General features: G+C 41.0%; 1 protein-coding gene across 3 annotated transcripts in view; it reads right to left on the minus strand.

Annotated features, from left to right (window-relative positions):
• The window catches only part of ELF1 (E74 like ETS transcription factor 1), a 170,554-nt gene that overhangs the window by 73,518 nt on the left and 78,691 nt on the right, over window positions 1-18,345 (minus strand). For 2 of the 3 annotated variants that reach the window (XM_089668801.1, XM_089668802.1), the window contains one exon: window positions 13,116-13,172. The gene's annotated coding sequence lies outside the window, so the exon portion shown is untranslated. Of the gene's footprint in view, window positions 1-585; window positions 725-13,115; window positions 13,173-18,345 lie in introns of those variants that run through there. The other variant, XM_089668803.1, reaches the window with a different exon arrangement.

Below are 18,345 nucleotides of genomic sequence, written 5' to 3' on the forward strand. Positions count from 1 at the left end.
TTACAGCAGAGTCCCCTAGAATTGAAATGTACTCAGCTGACGTGAACTCCCTATCTCATCATACAATGATCACTTCATAAAATGAATTAACATACACAGGCCCCGATCCAAAACAAGCTTTGCTGATATTTTTTTAGTTCATTAACATCACACAAACTACAAAAGATGTATTACATCAACCAAACCGAAGCAAGTACAGGGTCTGTTCTTTAGAAATACCATTCAATGTTCATGAGTACATAATCCCATCATTTGTAAATTGCTCTTGCTATACATGAATGCTTGGGGCCTAATGCCAAAAATGTGCAACGCACCCCAAAACCACTTCTCCTTCATGGATTCACTTGAAATCCAAAAGTCAAGGGGAATGGAACACAAAAAAAACAACTCACAGTCTGAATGCACAACATGCTGCTGCTGCATTTAAACAGTCATGCATACAATTCATACTGCATTATACACTATGAGATACTTTTTTACAGATGGCAACACTCATACCTGCGAAATGCACTTGGTTTTTGCAAAAGATCAGGCCTATGAATGTGTACCTACTTATAGTGCTGTAGAGACAAAACAGCCCCTTACCTTCATAATGGTCACACTGAAGCTGGTTGTGGGCAAATCAGACACTGGAAAACATCTCTGTCCCTTATTTCTGTTTTGAGCTTGAAACTGACAGCAATCACCAGTCTCAGCCCTGGGAGGGCCGGCTGCTATTACTGACCAAGACCTGAAATTCCAGTTCTCTTACATTGCTGCCTGCTTTCCTAGGCAAGTCAGGCCTGCCTACATGGTGTCAGATTGCACAGAGGGAGCATTTGTAGCACCTAGCAAAACAAACATATCACATACCTGGATGTGCCTCTACCTGTTGACTTCATACTTAACCATTTCCTCTCTGTTCCCAGCACAAAACAAAGCATGCTGTTTTACACAATGTCTTTTCCAACTAGTAATATTTTAATCTATGATTTAGGGTTTTTTTCTTGCACTTAAAAAAAACTGCAAACATGAAGTCATACAAGGATAACGTGTTTGTATATTCAGATATAAAACGCATACTGTATATAATTCAGTTGTGCAATGATGAAACAAAATACTAAAATGTATTTATGTAACCAAGTCTGGTTTGCACTTGCCTCCTGCAATCCCCTGTGTAGCGGCAAAAAACGCAGTCCTGCTTTGCAGCATTGCACGGTGCTGGGAATCCAACAAATGGAGCTGGTTAATGGAAGGAGAGAGCACAGAAAGAAACTAATCAGTGAGTGATCTGCTTCACTATCCAATCTAAGGCTGGCCATACACTATACAATTTTCTGTCCAATTTCCTTTAGATGTACCTTCAACTATGAAGAGCAAGGCCTTGCCTAGTTGGATACAATTGAAAGCGTTGTTTAGGTTTGACCACACATTATATGGTTTTTGGTAAATCTAAAGCAAAATTCTCGAGAAAATTGTATAGTGTATGGCCAGCCTAAGCCTTGACCAAGCTGTATTGCTTTTACTGCATAGTGTCAGTCCCCAATTATAACCCAGTCCTTTTCTCTAGCCTGACCCAAACAAATGTGCAAAATACTGGAAATATCTCCATCACATATGCTAGTCATTAATATGGGTTGTGTCTTGGTCCTTTAGGCTTGGTTCACATGAATGCGATGTGATTCTGGCACGATTTTCAGTGCAATTATGTAGTGTGACTTTGGTGTGATTTGGCTGCGTTTTTGCATATTATGTAAGGCCAAGTCACACTGCAAGTCGCACCAAAGTAGCACAGAAACCTTTTCCAAAGCTGCACTGAGCAGAGTTGCATTGATGTGAACAGGCATCACTGCTAATAATGTGATTTCCCTTGTCATGCGATTCTGCGCATCAGGAATCACAGTGTGAACAGAGCCTTAGGGCTTGTTCACACTAAAATGCTGCAGGTGGCATCTGTTGTGTGAGGCAGTGTGTTTTGTTTTTACAGCATATCACACGGTTTACATTTTTTTTCCTTTTTTAACTTTATTGAGGAGTCAAGAAATGACACTTCATACAAGTCTATGCACTGCAACGTGTTACAACATGCTGTAGTGCAATGACATGTGGTGCAGTGAGTTGCGCTGTGAAATCATGCAGAATATCTGCATTTTTATATAGTACACCTTTGTACAGTACAGTATTGGAATGTGAACAGGGCACAGAGAAAACAGTTGTTTTGTTATCTACCTACTGTAGTTGTCTGTTAGATTGGAGTTTTCTATGTGACCCAGTGTTAAGTCTGCATTGATCTGTGCAGAACTGCAGCTCAATGCAGATGGTGTAAAGAAGCCTTAGACCTTCCTCGACATGGCATCGCTACCCATTCAAGATGGCCCAACCCAAACGGTCTCTCACCCAGTGCCCTTCTGCTGCTCTTCATGCACTGGCTTGGTGTTAGTTCCTCTTCCTGTCATTTACTGAGCAACTGGTAGCAATGAAGTGGGAGAGGACCAATAAAAAAAGACAGATTAGAAAAAGAAAAAAAAGTCAATGTGTTAAGTAAAATGTTGCAGGTTTCGGGGGACTGCAGGGTTTAAAAGCAACATAACATGAAAAGAGTTGCACTTTTTATTATTATTGTGGCTTCACAAAATGTTCTCAGTGCAGATGTTTGTTTTAGCTACCCATCCACTTACTGGGTCATATATAAATATTTAAACTAGAAAGCTTATGGTCAGGGCTGTTGTGTATATGCTGGGACTTCTAGTCCCACATCCACTGGTTGTCACTCTACGTGTCATTCCCATGCCCAAGTCATACAAAATACTGGACGTAATCAATAGGTTATCAGAAAAGAAATATGGAACCACCTTCTGATACTGTCTTGATTCAGAGGTTTTAAAAACAGAATACGGCTTCTTGCACACTGCAGCTTGAAAAAGCTCAGTACAGCGGGGAAGGGGTTTACGGAGATAAAATACAGCCCATTATTTACAATGTGCCTTTGCACACAGGAGCATAAATAAGTGTATTCCTCAGTAAAAAAAAAAAAAAAATTAAAAAAAAAAGGAAAATCTGTATTGTTGGTCAGTTATTTATGCTGCCTGCACGCAAATACGCGCATAAATATTAGTCAATTTTCCCTAAGAATATATTTTGTGAATATGCGCAAAACAAGCACCTGAAATTATGTTAAAAAAGTAGATGCTTAAACATCAGTAACACGTGCAAGAGGCCTGTGTGTGTTTTTAAAGAAATAGCTCGGCAGAAACGCTTTTCCTTTGGACTCTCTTTCTCTCTAATGGAATCTCTGCTTGAATAGGTGATGAGAGGAGGGGAGTCACTGCTCTGACAGTTTCTTTATTATTACTTATTTTTATTATTAAATATTCTATAGGATACAGACGATACATTCTTATTTATTTATTTTTAATATTACTTATTCTATATTACACTGGCTATACACTGTTTTTCGTTCAGCCTGTGGGCTGAGCTAAAGAGTACTGACAGATTCATCCCTCCACACTACACTGCTGGGCTATCCCACCAGTGGTTGCGGTCAGAGTACCTGTGACAGGAGTCACTTTGGGTGGGGGGCCCATGGAACCCAGCTCCCCATATCCCTCTTATGTGTAAATCACCCTGTGCCTGTTAGGGGTACAGGGTGATCTGTCCTAATATTGGAGTGGGGGGTTGTTGATTGTTTAATGTCATGTGGCTGCATCCTATTGTTCTATTGTTTGTCTGGTTTGGGAGCAAACTATTATGGGATGTATGGGTTTGTGTGTATTAGCTTAGTAGGGGGGTCTCCAGCAGCCCTCCCTCCTGATGGAACTGTCTGCTGGTGTGAAGTTTGAACACCTGTGGGTCTCGTTACTAAATGTAGATTGCCCCGCCCTGGGTCATTATGCAGGGAGGGGTAATTGTCCCCGGAGTGTATATGTCTTGTATCTGTGTTCAAGTAAACTAGTCTACCTCCTGGCTTACTTCAAGACTGGTGTCCTCTAGTCTTGTATGGTCGGCTGTGGTGTCTGTAGTTGGTGTTCAGACGGGGAAGTGATATTCTAATGGAAGTACTCAAGTGCAGTCTGGGTCGGTTCCATTACAGTACCCAAAATAGCAGCTGCACCTGTTTCAATGTTGCTGCTGTTTGGCCCACAATTTTCCTTCTATTTTTTAATTGAAGGATGTCAGGTGGGAGGAGGCTCACAGAGTCAGCCACCGTGCAAATTTCAGCTGGTTCATCAGAAACTGGCTGAAATTCCAACAGTGTATAGCCATCTTTGTGTGCACAAAATGCCTTGGCAATTTGAGATATTACTTTGTAAATGTAGCATCTATATCATCATTGTGCTGTACATAGCCTGTACAGAGAGCAGAGATATGGAAGGAACCTAGCACACCCCACCCACTACATGTTGCCTTGGAAAAAGTACAGGGGGGCAGACACAAGACCAGTCACCTTGCACAAGGAGAGAGAGCAGCAGTGACCAGTCTTTATTACAGGAAGCTCCTGCATAGATTACATTTCACACTGGATTACTGCACAGATCTGGAAGAAATACACAAACCACACCAAGATTCCAGTAAGAAAACACATGACTCTTGTCTTTAGACAATAACTGATATGCAAGGCTGTTTTTCAGCAAATTTGGCAAGAAAGGCTGAAAAACCATGCAAAAAGAAGCCACAATTGCCACTTGCTGACAGTGTATTTATATACTAAATTATGATACATTCCCTTAAAGAAACAAGCTGGATTTGTATAACCTCACTTTCACGTTTCTGATCACAGAAATAATTACGTAAAAATATAATTATGCATTATGTGGAGCACCACAATGCCCACCGTAGGCTTTGCACACAGGTACATTGCCACCTACTGTAGTTGTCTGTTGGAGTGCCTTTTTAAATGAATACCACCACAACGTACCGTACAAAGTGCGATGCATTATCTTTTTTTTACCTCAACACATAGGTGTACAGCCAGCTATAATAAAGGCTTTAGGTCACCTTTTATACTGCAGTTTACTTTGCAATGAAACACATTTACCAACGTTGCATTTGAAAGAAAAAAAAAAAAGAAAAATGCATGCCATAGAAAGTAGTTTCAGTCAGTTGACTTTTTAAGGATTTAAAATATCCTGAGAGGGGGGGCCCGCACCTAAAAATAGATTGTAACATGCATGTTCACAAAACGCACTCAAAACATGCAATTGTAGTTCATTAAATCACAAATCCCTCATCAGAGTGAAAATTTTGCCAATACAATTTTTTTTGGTTAAATGAGTTTCCTATGGCTTTAGTAAAGACATTAGCCATGATAGCAGTGTCTTGTTACACTTGCATCCCTTAGATCCTCAGATGACATGTCCTAGTTCTCAGAGTACTGGCTAGCTTCGTATTTTTTTTTTTTTGATGTGTCACTCTGAACTATAATTAAAACAACTAATCAGGGGACCTGTTATGTATACATTCATAGAAGTCAGAATGGTGTTAAATGGCAGAATGCCCTTGGGATCTCTCTCTCCCAAGTGTAGGGAAGGCTCTATATACAGACAACAGCCACCAACCCCCACTTTGTGGATCCAGTTCTATATTATGTTACCAATTACCTTGTAATATGGATGCTAGCATTGGCACCATCAAAAAACAGAAGATTTTAATTGAAAGAGTACCACATCTTTAAAACGAAGCTGGGCTCTGTATCAGCAAATAACATCCAAGAACAGAAATTTCATTTTGCAGCTTACCATTCCTTAAAGTAGAACTTTAAGCAAAATTTGTTTATACATTTTGGATAGTGTGTGCGTATGTATGCGGGCGCGTGTGTATGTATGCGATGCGTACATTATTTCGCCATCTGTGTCCCATTGCAGAGATTTCCCTTGACTTTCTGTCCCAAAGGCAAAACAGGATGTGAGAGGAAATCCCTGCAAAAAAAGGGAATCCATTGGTGCTCCCCAGAACACCAAAATTAGTGTCCTCATTGGAAGATTTCCACTATATCGCTTTTCTGCAGACATCCCAAAATTGTGATTTTCTTTTACTTTCACTGTAAACGTTAATTGTAAACAGGACAAAGAGAGAGGGTGACTTTTCCCAACAAGGGCACAGACAGCAATAAAAACTAACAGGTGTTCTGATCCATCTTCACTCTATCCAAATCTAAAACAAAAACTCTGCCCTTAGTTATACTTTAAACTGGCCATGCACTGTTAGATTCTTTTCATTCAACCATTAGGCAAAATGGGGAGGGAAAAAAAAAAACAAAAAACAGATTCCTCCATTCACATAAATGAGGTAGATGGAGGAATCCGCCTGCCAGAACACTGTATTCTGACTTTGAATATACAACTGCAGGCATTTGGTTGCAGCAGCTGATTGAAATTTTCCAACTTAAAGCAGCGTTCCATTCAACCTATCAAAAAATAAAAGTCAGCAGCTACAAAAACTGTAGCTGCTGACTTTTAAAAAACAGCCACTTACCTGTCCCTCGGTCCCGTGGTGTCCCCCCCCGCAGCTCGTTTCACCGGCCGGCCTGTATTCCAGGAGGCCGGCATCTTCAGTGTGGGCACCCGGCTGTGACAGCTTGCGGCTTCAGAGCCGGGTACACACTGCACATGAGCGAGTAGCGCTGCGCTTCATGAATAGTCCTGTAGTCTTCTGGGACCCGTCATGTGTCCCAAAAGACTACAGGGAGGGAGGACACCTTCCGTTTCCCATCGCCTAGGCGATCAGACCGGAAGTGGGAGCGGGTACCTGTCAAATTCGGTTACCCGCTACCCAAAGGTGCCAATCCTTAATAGAGAGCGGGGGAGCAGTCCTTAAAGCGGAACTTCCCCTTTTGGGTGGAGCTCCGCTTTAAAGGTTCGATTTCTGATGAGCAGAGGTGGCCACGCACTGACAGAAAAAAGATTTCAGCCAGTGTATGCCCAGCTTTAGATGCTGTGACTGCATAGGTTTTCTTTAACATTTGCTGAAAGCACAGAAAAATATCAGGTGATCATGCTAGAATTCCAGTGTCCTTGTAAAATTAGGGAAAAAAGCCTTACAAGAAAAAATGCAGCCATCAAATCAACAGAATGGTAAGCTGTAATAGATTGCATGTACAGTATGTATGTTTTGGGTATAGATATGTTTAGGCACTGCTATAAAGACAATGAGAAAATGGTGTTTATTTATAAGCATGTTTTGGGCTTAAAAAAAGGGAGATGGGATCCTAGAATTGAGCAGCCATAGCAAAGTCACTGCTTCCCCACAACCTGGAAGTGTAAGTTGTCTCCAAGCCTCAAAGATGCTGAAGGCGCTGCTACCTTTCCAGCACATTGCGGGTCTGTGGCTTTGCCTTCTTACAAGGATCCTGAAAGGACTTTCTTTTCCACTCCACCTATCTGCTGCCCATGAAGGGCAGCTAGAGCTTTTACATTAGCTTGTGACAAGCTGCTCCACTCCTATATGCTTAGGAGTGTATTTTATTATCTGATTTGATTTTAATGCACAAAGGTTGCCTAGATCCCTGTTCCCCATTTTTCTGTTCCCTTTAATTATTTCCCTGTTTCTTTCACGAGAATCACTAAATAACATTGAAAGAAGTTCTGCAATACAGAAATATAGGAAGCTGGGAAGATCCTCAAGATGTACTACGTACACTAAATATGTAAATTAACTTGATTTAAAGGCTGATTATTAAATCCTGGAAGACATTTGGAATGTTGTTGGCTCTCTCTTGTGAATCAAGCACATCTGTCACACTGCACAGCCACGGTTTTACTTTTAAAGGAAAACTACAAGCAAACTCCTGGAAATGTAGGTATTACCTAAAGTTTTACCTTCGTAAGGATTTGTAGTTCTGTCCAGGCTTGCAATTTTCACAACTCAGCTGCACTGCGCAGCCGCAAAAGGGTACATTACTTTTCCAATTAAGCTTTGTCACTGTTCTGCCTCTAGCAAACTAATTGGACAATTAATCTGCATTATAACCTCTGTATGTTTAGCAGGAAGTAATCCAGGAATATGTAGGCCCCTTTGTACACAGGTGCCTGGGCATGTGCATTCTAAATTCAGCTTTATTTCCTCTACCTGGAAAGTCCAGGAGCGGAATACAGATGTCCATTGACATCAATGGCTGTACTTGGGTATACATTGGTGCTCACATAAACACCTGCACGCAAAGCAAGAGTGCTGCATATAGCCACCTACAGACATGAATAGCTGTGTATGGCTGTATTTGGGTAATTGCCCATATAGAATATGAGCATATGCTATATGGGCATTTTGCTTAAAGTGGAATTTTAGTCAGAAAATTAAGTCCTGCTAGATCACCACAGGTTGCCCCCTTTTGCAGATATAGCAGATATTTTGCAGATTTATGTAAAAGTAAAAATAAGTGCCTATACAGAATAAAATCCAGAAATACACGGTCTCACCTTGCTCAGCACATGCTCATGTGCTCTCAATGCTTTTGGCATGTAGAGGTCTAAAGATTTACTGCTGCTCATGGCTCTGGGCTTCAGCAAAAAGGACAGCCTCTGGCAAGAAGAAACATACGCAATGCTGGAGGCAGCTTACAACACAATACTTTTGGTAGCATAACTATAATGTGGACATATGCTGCTTTCTAAATAAATATTTTTTTTTCCAAGTTATGGGACATCAATGGGACTGCCTGCACGGGAATTCATGGAACACTTGTCTATTCTGTTGCGGGTAAACGTGACCCTTGTATGGGTGTACGCTGTAATGGGCTGTGTTTGAACGATGTCTAACAAAAGTACTTGGTGCCTGCTCTTCAGGAAAGTTGTTACTTGTTTTCAGGCTATGACAGGCTCACTAAAGGATTTAGACATAGTTAACAGAAGGTGTCTGATAATTCATTGCTGATAAAAGCAGCCTTAAACAAACGTTCTATAATATGATTATAACGGTAAATTGCTCACATTTCTATATAAATGTTATATTCATGTAGAGCAACAGCATAAAAAAAAACTGTCATTAAAAATAATAATCTGTTTTGGGACAAGAGCACATTACAATGAAGCTAGTCACATTATTGAGCTACACCACCTTTCATAAAGAGAAAGATCAAAGTGTTTTTAATTATATACCGAACAGCATGGTTCATTACCTAACATTTAAGTTAAATGTCCTGGAGTCAAAGGTCAGCAATAAAGAATCCCATTATATTATTAACAAAACCAGCAGAGAGAATTCACCCTATATACACCCAGAGCTACAATAACATGTGTGCTCACAATGTCCAGCACAGCGTAACTAATGATGCAACTCCCTTGTGATTAGGTTTTTTGTTCTCAGGTAACTATTAGGCTGGCCATACACGGCTCAATTTCTCTACTTCAGCCCAGCATGTTGAATAGAAGAAGTCAACCAATCCTTCCATCAACCTTTAAAGCATTGATGGAGGAATTTCCACTGCTGGCTATTGTGTTCAGGTAGCTGCATACCTGAACAGTGACTTTATCCTATATGATGTAGTCACAGGTGGACAACTTGAAGGGTGGCGCTCACAACGCCAGCCACAGATTATATTTTGGCTGAACCAGCAGGAATCAGACGAAATTGGGGCTGTCTATGGCTCCATTCACATTAGGTTTTTTCAAATTGTGGGCGGAATCGCTGCAATTCTGCCCCCGATTTGAAAACGCGCTGTAAAAGTGTGAAAACGCTTTTTCAGGTGCCATTCGTTTCAACGACACCTGAAAAATGCAGCGCTTTTTTTCTGCGACCATGGTGTGTTTTTCTACAAGACAAAAGGTGCTGTGATCACGCAAACAAAATAGCAGGATGTGTAACACCCAAAACAGGTTCCGGAACCTTTTTTGGGCCTTGCGCATCCTGCTATTTTGTTTGTGCGACAACGGCGTGTTTGCCGCATAGAAAAAAAAAACAAAAAAAAAAACAGGAAGAAACCCTGCGTTTTCACGTGCCATCGAAACCAATGGCACTTGAAAACGTGATTGCACATTTTCAAACCATGGGCAGAATCGCGGCGATTCCACCCACAATTTGAAAAAAAAAAAAAAACTTATGTGAATGGAGCATTAGGTTTTTACATTAAAAAATATGATGCTCCAATGTCATCAGTTGGCTGCCTTACTAGGCTTGGAGCATATACTGTGGATGAGTTGTATAGAAATATACAGGCTGCCAATGCTGACTTCCTTATTAAAAAGAAGGTTTCAAGGTGTCTTGAGTCATAAACCCAAAACAAGCATGCAGCAAGTGAAATCAGAATTCTTCATGTTCCCGATTAGTGACTAAGGAACCATTCACACCAGGTGTGCTGGGTCTGCGTTGGGTGGCTATTTCAACGCAGTCCCACCGCAAAACAAGGCAAAATGCCTTATCACCAGTGTGGCTGGTTCACACCACTGCGTGCAAGCGCAGTGCAAGTCACCAGACGCCAGCCAATAGAATTCTATGAGGTGTCACTGTGTGACATTTCAATAAAGTTTGTTTAAAAAAAAAAAGTGAACAGTGCAACATGCCTGTATTGGCGCATCAACACTGCGTTGGTCCAGCTGGACTGCACCACACACCAGGTGATGCGTTGCAATGCAGCAGCTAGTCTGAACAAGCCTTAAAACCTCTGCAGCCATCGTATCAGCATTACAGCCAGGAAACCAGGCTTTTCAGGAGGTCAGCAGTATCAACCTACATGTTTCTTTCACGACAGGTTTCCTTTAGCCATTTCCCCTATATGGGGCGGCATTGTCATACTTTTTATCTCACAGACACCTGCTTGTTTTTTATTACCAAAATTGATGTTTTGCCAATGTCTAAGACTTTCCATGGAAGCTTTCACTGACAATTTATGCATAGTCCATTATTTTCTTTGGACAGAAGCTGGTGAAGGATTTTTTTTACCTTGCCAGTTGGCTCTTTTCCTCATTGCACTACGATGGGTGATTAGGAGGCCCAGGCTGCAAGCAGTTGATCTTAGGCACATGGTGCTGGATATATGCGAGGGCAGGAGGCCCCCTTTTTTTTTTTTTTACCCCTTTTGGGCTTGTTCACACCAGATGCTTTCAAGTGCATTTTTAAAACATACAGTAATTGCCTTGTAGTCCAATGTCCCTAGTTCACACCAGTGTGGCCAGTTCCAGTGCTTTCAACAAAAGTACAACCTGCTGCAGTGTTCTAGCCTGGAACTCATCAAAGTGCATCTAAATGAATGTAAATACACTGGTATGCACATAAGAAACTACTGTCCTAAAATTTTTCAAGAGTCAAATCAAAAAAAAAAAAAAAAAAAAAAAAAAAAAAAAAAAAAAAGGGATTGGACACTTTGAAGACCCATCAAAAATGTATCAAAAACACATGTAAACGGACATGCAAAATTGCAGATGGAACATTGAAATTGTGGTGTGAATCAGCACTTGTTTGTTACTAATCAAGAAGAATAGAATTGTGTGTGCCAGGAAATTAACTGGATATGATCACTCTAGGATCATAACATACAAAGGCTTTACTAAAAACATATTGTAAAACTTTATTGTGCATGTTGCTGAAACCATCTCACCCAACCACCCCCGCCCCTGCATACCGGACAACCATAATAATTAGCTGGCAGACCCTCTCTGGGCAGGTGAAACAAGGGCGTTATAAATGATTCAGCAGTCCCAGCATCTCTGTGTCCAGTACAGTAGTGGTATAGAGGTCAGAAGGAGGAACCACTGAGCATAGAAATGGACTAAAGGCTGGTACACATTGCTCGAATATTGAGTTGAGCCAACCGACATTCAGCCAGTGTGTACAGCAGCCTGTCCAGCTTCTGTCGAACGGGCATCTGATCAGCGCTGGCAGCCAATGGATGCAAGCGCTAATCCGTATGTTCTGGCGGGGTCTCAGAAACCAATAGCTCAGCATGGGATACCAATGCACTAACATTGCATAGTTAATACAGTGACCTCTCAGTTTTTTTCGGTCAGCTAATAAGTGTACCTAGCATTAGACATTGACACTCCCAGAAGTGTCAGTTTCTCATTCTACGTCAAAGGAAAATTTTTTCTCAGTGAGAATAAGGTTACTTGAAGTCAATAAACTATTTCTTTAGGCACAGCGGAAAGTAATCATGCTAATAATGTGAAACAGAGACTACAGCACCATTAGCTGGCTGGATAAAACACTGCATAATATTAAAATGCAATATATTTCATAATTATTGGGCTAAAAAAAAAAAAAAAGAAATCTTTACTTTTCAAGCTTTTTTTTGTCCTGATCATAAAGAAGAAAATATGTACTGAAAACACTATGCTTTCCCTTTAAGCTGACAGTTTAATTTTAATTGGAAAAAAATAAAATCAACAAAAACAAAAGAAATTTGGACTGAGAGTTTTCCCTAGATGGAAGTAGATGCAGAGTATCATAGCAGGCTTCAGCAGTTCTGAAGACAGGAAGATGTCTTGAAAACTACCTGTCTGCATCTTTATACCTGTTGGCTAAGTCTATAGCCAGCCTATCAGGCATAGAACCCAAGTTGGTACACTAATAAGTTGAGCTAAACCCATCAATTTAACTGTTGCCCAAAACAGGTACATTCAAGGCATGCTGTGAATGATAACTGAATAATAGTTGCTTGTGTGGTCAACCAAACTGTCAAGCTATAAAAATGGTTGGTGTCAGGGCAATTGCAGATCAAGCAGCGGCTAGCATGTCAGCTTCCATGGCTGAAAAGGATATTCGAGTTTACTTCTGCTTTAAAGGAAACATATTGTTAGAGAACATAGAGATAGCCGTTACCAACCCCTCCTTCTGAAAATGCTAGTTACCTGGCTCAAATGAATCACTATAAAAATTTCCTGAATAAGTACTTACTTTTTGTTGACTTCCGTGACCTACAAATTTGTACTAGATCAGTGGCTTATACTGAGAAAGCATTAAAGCCAGAGGGTTACATTTTGAGAAGTATATGAGCAATGAGTGGCCCCATACTTTTTCCATGTCAGGTTTACTTTTAAATTCTTATGTCAGGAATGAGAAATCTCCCTAACATGGGCAAAAAGCAAAATACAAAACAAACAGAAATTCTTAAATTTCTTCACTGTATATAAAAATGGGAAAAAAACAAAAAAAGAAAACAATCCAACAGAGTATCTAAACATAAAAACAAAACGAATATAATTGCTGCTTACCAGTACTTGATTGTGGTGGCTGCGTCCGTTTTCGTTTTTCAGGCTATACACATTTTCCTGCAAACACAGAAAAATACCTGTTGATCCTGATAGACATCTTCAGTAACTTTCTGTGTACCAAACAGAAAACTCAGTGTTATCAGCTTTCCAAGCTTCTGTGGACTACATAGCAACACCACTGTATGTAATGGAAATTGGGAGAGCAGGAGGTGTTTGTAGTGCAAATCAGGAGAGCAGCCTAGGTAGACAACACTGGTCAGACAAAAACACAGTACAGTAAGGGCACAACTGCTACCCCTTTAGCTGGAAATGCAGGGAAGGGGGTGTACACATGCCACAGCAGCAATGCTTTGCTTCTGGCAGGAATTATTCTGTCATGTTCAGCAGACACTACAGCCCACCAAACACCACCCATTCAAGTGAACGGGGTGCACTGCAACCACCCTACAACTACACGCAATTGTGCTGTGGTAGTCTGGCATTTAGCGGGTAAAACTCAATCAAAAGTGTAATCTGTTACATTTTACCAGTCCTAAAATGTGGTGGCAAGTATTCGCTTTATTCTTTCCTTATGTCAGTAACACAATTCTGTCCTAGGATGGCAATGCTCACTAACACTCTGGTCACATGGGGAGCAATTTGGCATGCGATTTGCAAATAAATCATATGCCAAGTCATACCCTATTGTCCGCTATTACAACAGTCATATCGGTGCGGTTCTGACTTGGTCAGAGCTGCACCGATTTCTAAAGTACTGCATGCACTACTTTTGTTGTGATTTGCATAGACATCTGTGTCAGATGTCTTGCAAATTGCAACTGAAATCGGCAAGTCACTAAGTCGCACAATTTCAAAATCATCTGTCATGTGACCGGGGGCTCAGGCTTCCTTCACACTTGTGTTGCTCTCTAAAGTGCAATCCATGTTCTGATTGCTCTTCAGAGAGCATTTGACAGGTAATACAACACGTCCTCACTGCCAGGCAAATGCTCTCTGAAGAGTGATTTGAAATTAGATTGCATTTCAGACAGCAACACAAGTGTAAATAAAGGCCTTAGTGAGCATTGTCATCCTGGGACAGATTGTCTTACTGGCAGGATCACCAGATTAAAATATAAAAAAATATATATATAATAAATAAAATAAAAACTAAAGCTCCATGCACACTAGCATTTTTTTTAGCTCAAAAAGTTCTGGAAAAAATGCTGGATAAAAAATGCTGGTAATAGGATTTTTTAGTAGCATTTTAGTAACATTCATAAGCGTTCATGTTTTATTAGCGTTTTAACAGTACTTGCAGGGGGGGGGGGGGGAGCGGTTGGGAGCCTTTTAGTAGCTTTTTTATGCTGAAAAAAAACCCTCCCAAAAACATTTTTTTTTCTACCCCTAGGCACTGACGCTCAAAAAATGCTAATAGTAATGTGCATGGACACATAGCATAACACTATTTATCTTCTAGGAGCAGGAAAAAAAAATGCTAACAGTTTCTAGGAGCTTAAAAACACTAGTGTGCATGCAGCCTTATACTGCTACCACAAGACTGGTGTCTGGATATGCTTTGAACATAGGTACTGCACAAAAAGAACATAGCACTTTATTATACTTGATTAGCAGAGGGGTGGTATTGCCTCCAGTATTTCTGATAGAGACGCTACACTTCACCATGTGCTTATCAAGTCTCTGGCAGAAAACTGTGTGCAATGTGTGACACATGACCAGCAGCTCAAATGGAGTTATGGCAAAAGAGCCTGCAAAATGTGACCCATTTATTCATGAAAGCATTGTGTGCCTGCAGCCGAGACATACAGGGACAGAAACACATATGACTACTGTGATCCTTCACAAGCCATGGAAACAGAAAGGAATACAATTAGTCCCTATAGCTGTTAACCAGCTGAATCAAGACAGGATGCTATTGGCCGAAAGTACATGCTTTCCCTACACTGGGTATTTTATTCACCCTGTGTCTTAGCCCAGATAGGATGGCACATCACTCTGCTGTAACCATCATATAAACAACGGTTTTACTGCTAACAGGATTATTTATTTGGATGAAGTTTGAGAATTTTCAAATTTCAGATATGCATGAAAAGAACCTATGGACACTCTCACTAAATTTAAAAGGGAAAAATATGACCACTGCTCTTCTAAAATTGCTAGTTGCCTGGCAGCTAAACTAATCCTCTGATTTAGTACTTTTGAAGTCAATGATCTGGAGACACAGCTATTAAAGTTTAGGGTCATTATTGACATACATGACCTGGTCACTCACTTATACTGTACATTATATGTATAATATACATTTCATACTTTCTATTAGAAAACCAAAAAACTTTTGATCTTAGTTTTGAACAGAGAAAGGAAGTATAAGAACCCATCAAGTTTTTATTGTAGTCCGTCTCCTCACTGGGAAGCTTACCCTCTCTATTTACCCTGGTGATCAGTCACCAGAAAAGAAAATGGTAAATTGAGGATTTTAGATTTAAAATCCATACAACTGACTTTCAATCCATATATGTTGGCCATTCCCGCTCGTCAGACTCACAATTGACTTCTGGCAAACAGGAATATTGGAAAACTTGTGGATCAGCGGCTGCAACCACTGATCAGTGTATTCCGATAGCAGAGGAGTCCTCGATGTCAGAATACAATGGCACAGTGGAGAGGGAGGATTCTTTCATCTATCTCACCTGCTGGCTCATTGGAAAAAAAAAAAAAAAAAAAGTCTACTAGGACCAGCCTAAAAAGGAATTCACCTCACTTTACCGTTACCTCTTACTGCCTGTTGTGTTATAGAATAACAGCCCAAAAGTTTTCCAACATGTCCGATAGACTTCAGTCAAACAGGGATCGCCATGCATTGATCAAATTTGGCCAGGCTGCTGAATCAGCCAAATCTCAATCAGTATATGGCCTGCTTTACTTGATTCAGTAGTAACCTAATCACTTTCAGTCTGTGTGTACTCCTCTGTTCAACAGAAGCCAGTCCAACAACAGGCTTCTGTCAAATAGTCATGCTCGAAAACCATCATTCAATCAGCGTTTGCAGCCAATAACCTGCAGAACTGATCTGTGAGGGGGGAGTACTTGCTGTCACAATACAACAGTGCAGCGGGAGAGATCTCTGCATTCACATCACTTGTGTTGAGGGGATCTCTCAAGTTTTTTTCATTCGAAACCCTGGTTGAATTAAAGTTTGTGTATACCCAGCTTAAAGCGATTCTAAAGGTTCTCTCTTTTTTCCGTAAAATAACAAACATGTCTATACTTACCTACTGTGTGCAGTGGTTTTGCAGAGAGCAGCCTGGATCCTCCTTTTTCCGGGTCCCCCCGCAGACTCTCCTAGCTCCTCCTGTCTGTGGGGTGCCCCAAGAGCAAGCAGCAAGGAGCTGTGACTTGGCCCTGCCCTCTCTCTCATTGGCTGACTGGCTGTGATTGACAGCAGTGGGAGCCAATGGCTCCCGCTTGCGGTCTCAGCCAATGAGGAGGCAGAGACCTTTGACAGCTGAGGCTGTCATTCACATCGCTGGATCGTGATGAGGCTCGGGTAAGTATTGAGGGGCCTGGGGGTGCTGCTGCACACAGAAGGTTTTTTACCTTCATGCATAGAATGCATGAAAGTAAAAAACCTTCTGTCTTTGCAACCACTTTAACAGCATAGTCCTGACATGTAGGAACACCCTATTTAGAGTGTGTTCAAAGATCAATAAAAACAAAGTGTAAAATTTCAGGTTAGATGTGGCCCTTCTCTCATCATGATTTCGGAAAAGAATACTTACTGGGGTGCTATGGACAGCTGCCCCACCTTTGTTTTTTGAAAATATTTCCCAATATATTAAAGGTGAAGTTTAATCTGCATGTGCTTTGCCTTGCCGGTTCTTCCCTAACCAAAGTGAAAATGAAATTGTTAAAGCCCATTTTCATTAGATACCTTAATTTAGACCCAATGATGCATCACTAAGTTCCTGTAGTTCTCTCTGCAATGCAGGCAGATCAAGGCTGTTTAGGAGGGCTTGCTTGGGGCTTTACATCGCATCCTGGAAGCATCACAGCACCCTGTCTCAGAACTCCCATCAAGAGTCCTAGGCCCTGATACAAGCAGTGTGCTGGTTGTTGGGAGAAGTTATGCAAAAATCAAAATGCCTTCATTGGTGGGTATAGGTCTTGTGGAGTAAGCATTACTATGCAGGATTTATTTGCATGCAGACCACCCTAGGCAATGGCTCCATGTGACGCCAAACCTCTATGATTAAAAAGAACTATTATACAATGAATGAAAGGGGTGGCCCAGGGATATGCAGAATGGGGAGGAAAGTGCTAGATGATGCTGGACCTCTTCCAGTCAGTAAATGATGTGGCTACTATTTGACTTGCTGCAGCTTCTCATGCACATTGAGAGAAGTTCAGTAGAAGTGAGGAACCTGCACAACTGTGCAAGACTGAGGGTAAGGCTGGAGTTCAGCTTTACATTTTTCAAGGGTGCAAACCAACACAAGCAAGTCATGTGACAATCCTGACATGGCTTAAAACATGATTCTTTGTGTGTAGGGAAGCTCTTTTCACCTGCTTTGCACCTGCTGAACATTTTCTGAACTGTGTTTGCGTTTTAATAGAACAAGAAGTCACTGTCATCAAAATTTATTTCCATGTAAAATTTGAAAATCAAACAAGCAGCTTCAACACACATTCCACAATAAGGAAATGTCCTGTGTATATTGTGGATGCAGAAAGGGAAGATACAGCTTTCAAAAATAAATAAATATATCTCACACACTATATTACCGAAAGTATTGAGACGCGTGCATGAATTTTAATGGCATCCCAATCTTAGTCCGTAGGGTTCAATATGAAGGTGGCCCACCCTTCGCAGATATAACAGCTTCAACTCTTCTGAGAAGGCTGTCCACAAGGTTTAGGAGTGTCTATGGGAATGTTTGACCATTCTTCCAGAAGCGCATTTGTGAGGTCAGACACTGATGTTGGATGAAAAGGCCTGGCTAGCAGTCTCCACTCTAATTCATCCCAAAGGTATTCTATTGGGTTGAGGTCAGGACTCTGTACAGACCAGTCAAGTTCTTCCACCCCAAACTCACTCATCCATGTCTTTATGGACCTTGCTTTGTGCACTGCTGCGCAGTCATGTTGGAACAGGAAGGGACCATCCCCAAACTGTTTCCACAAAGTTGGGAGTATAGAATTGTCCAAAATGTCTTGGTATGCTGACGCCTTA

Source organism: Staurois parvus, unplaced genomic scaffold, assembly GCF_062004578.1.
Source record: "Staurois parvus isolate SC_StPar_1 unplaced genomic scaffold, SC_StPar_1.0 ptg000064l, whole genome shotgun sequence".
NCBI lineage: Eukaryota > Metazoa > Chordata > Amphibia > Anura > Ranidae > Staurois > Staurois parvus.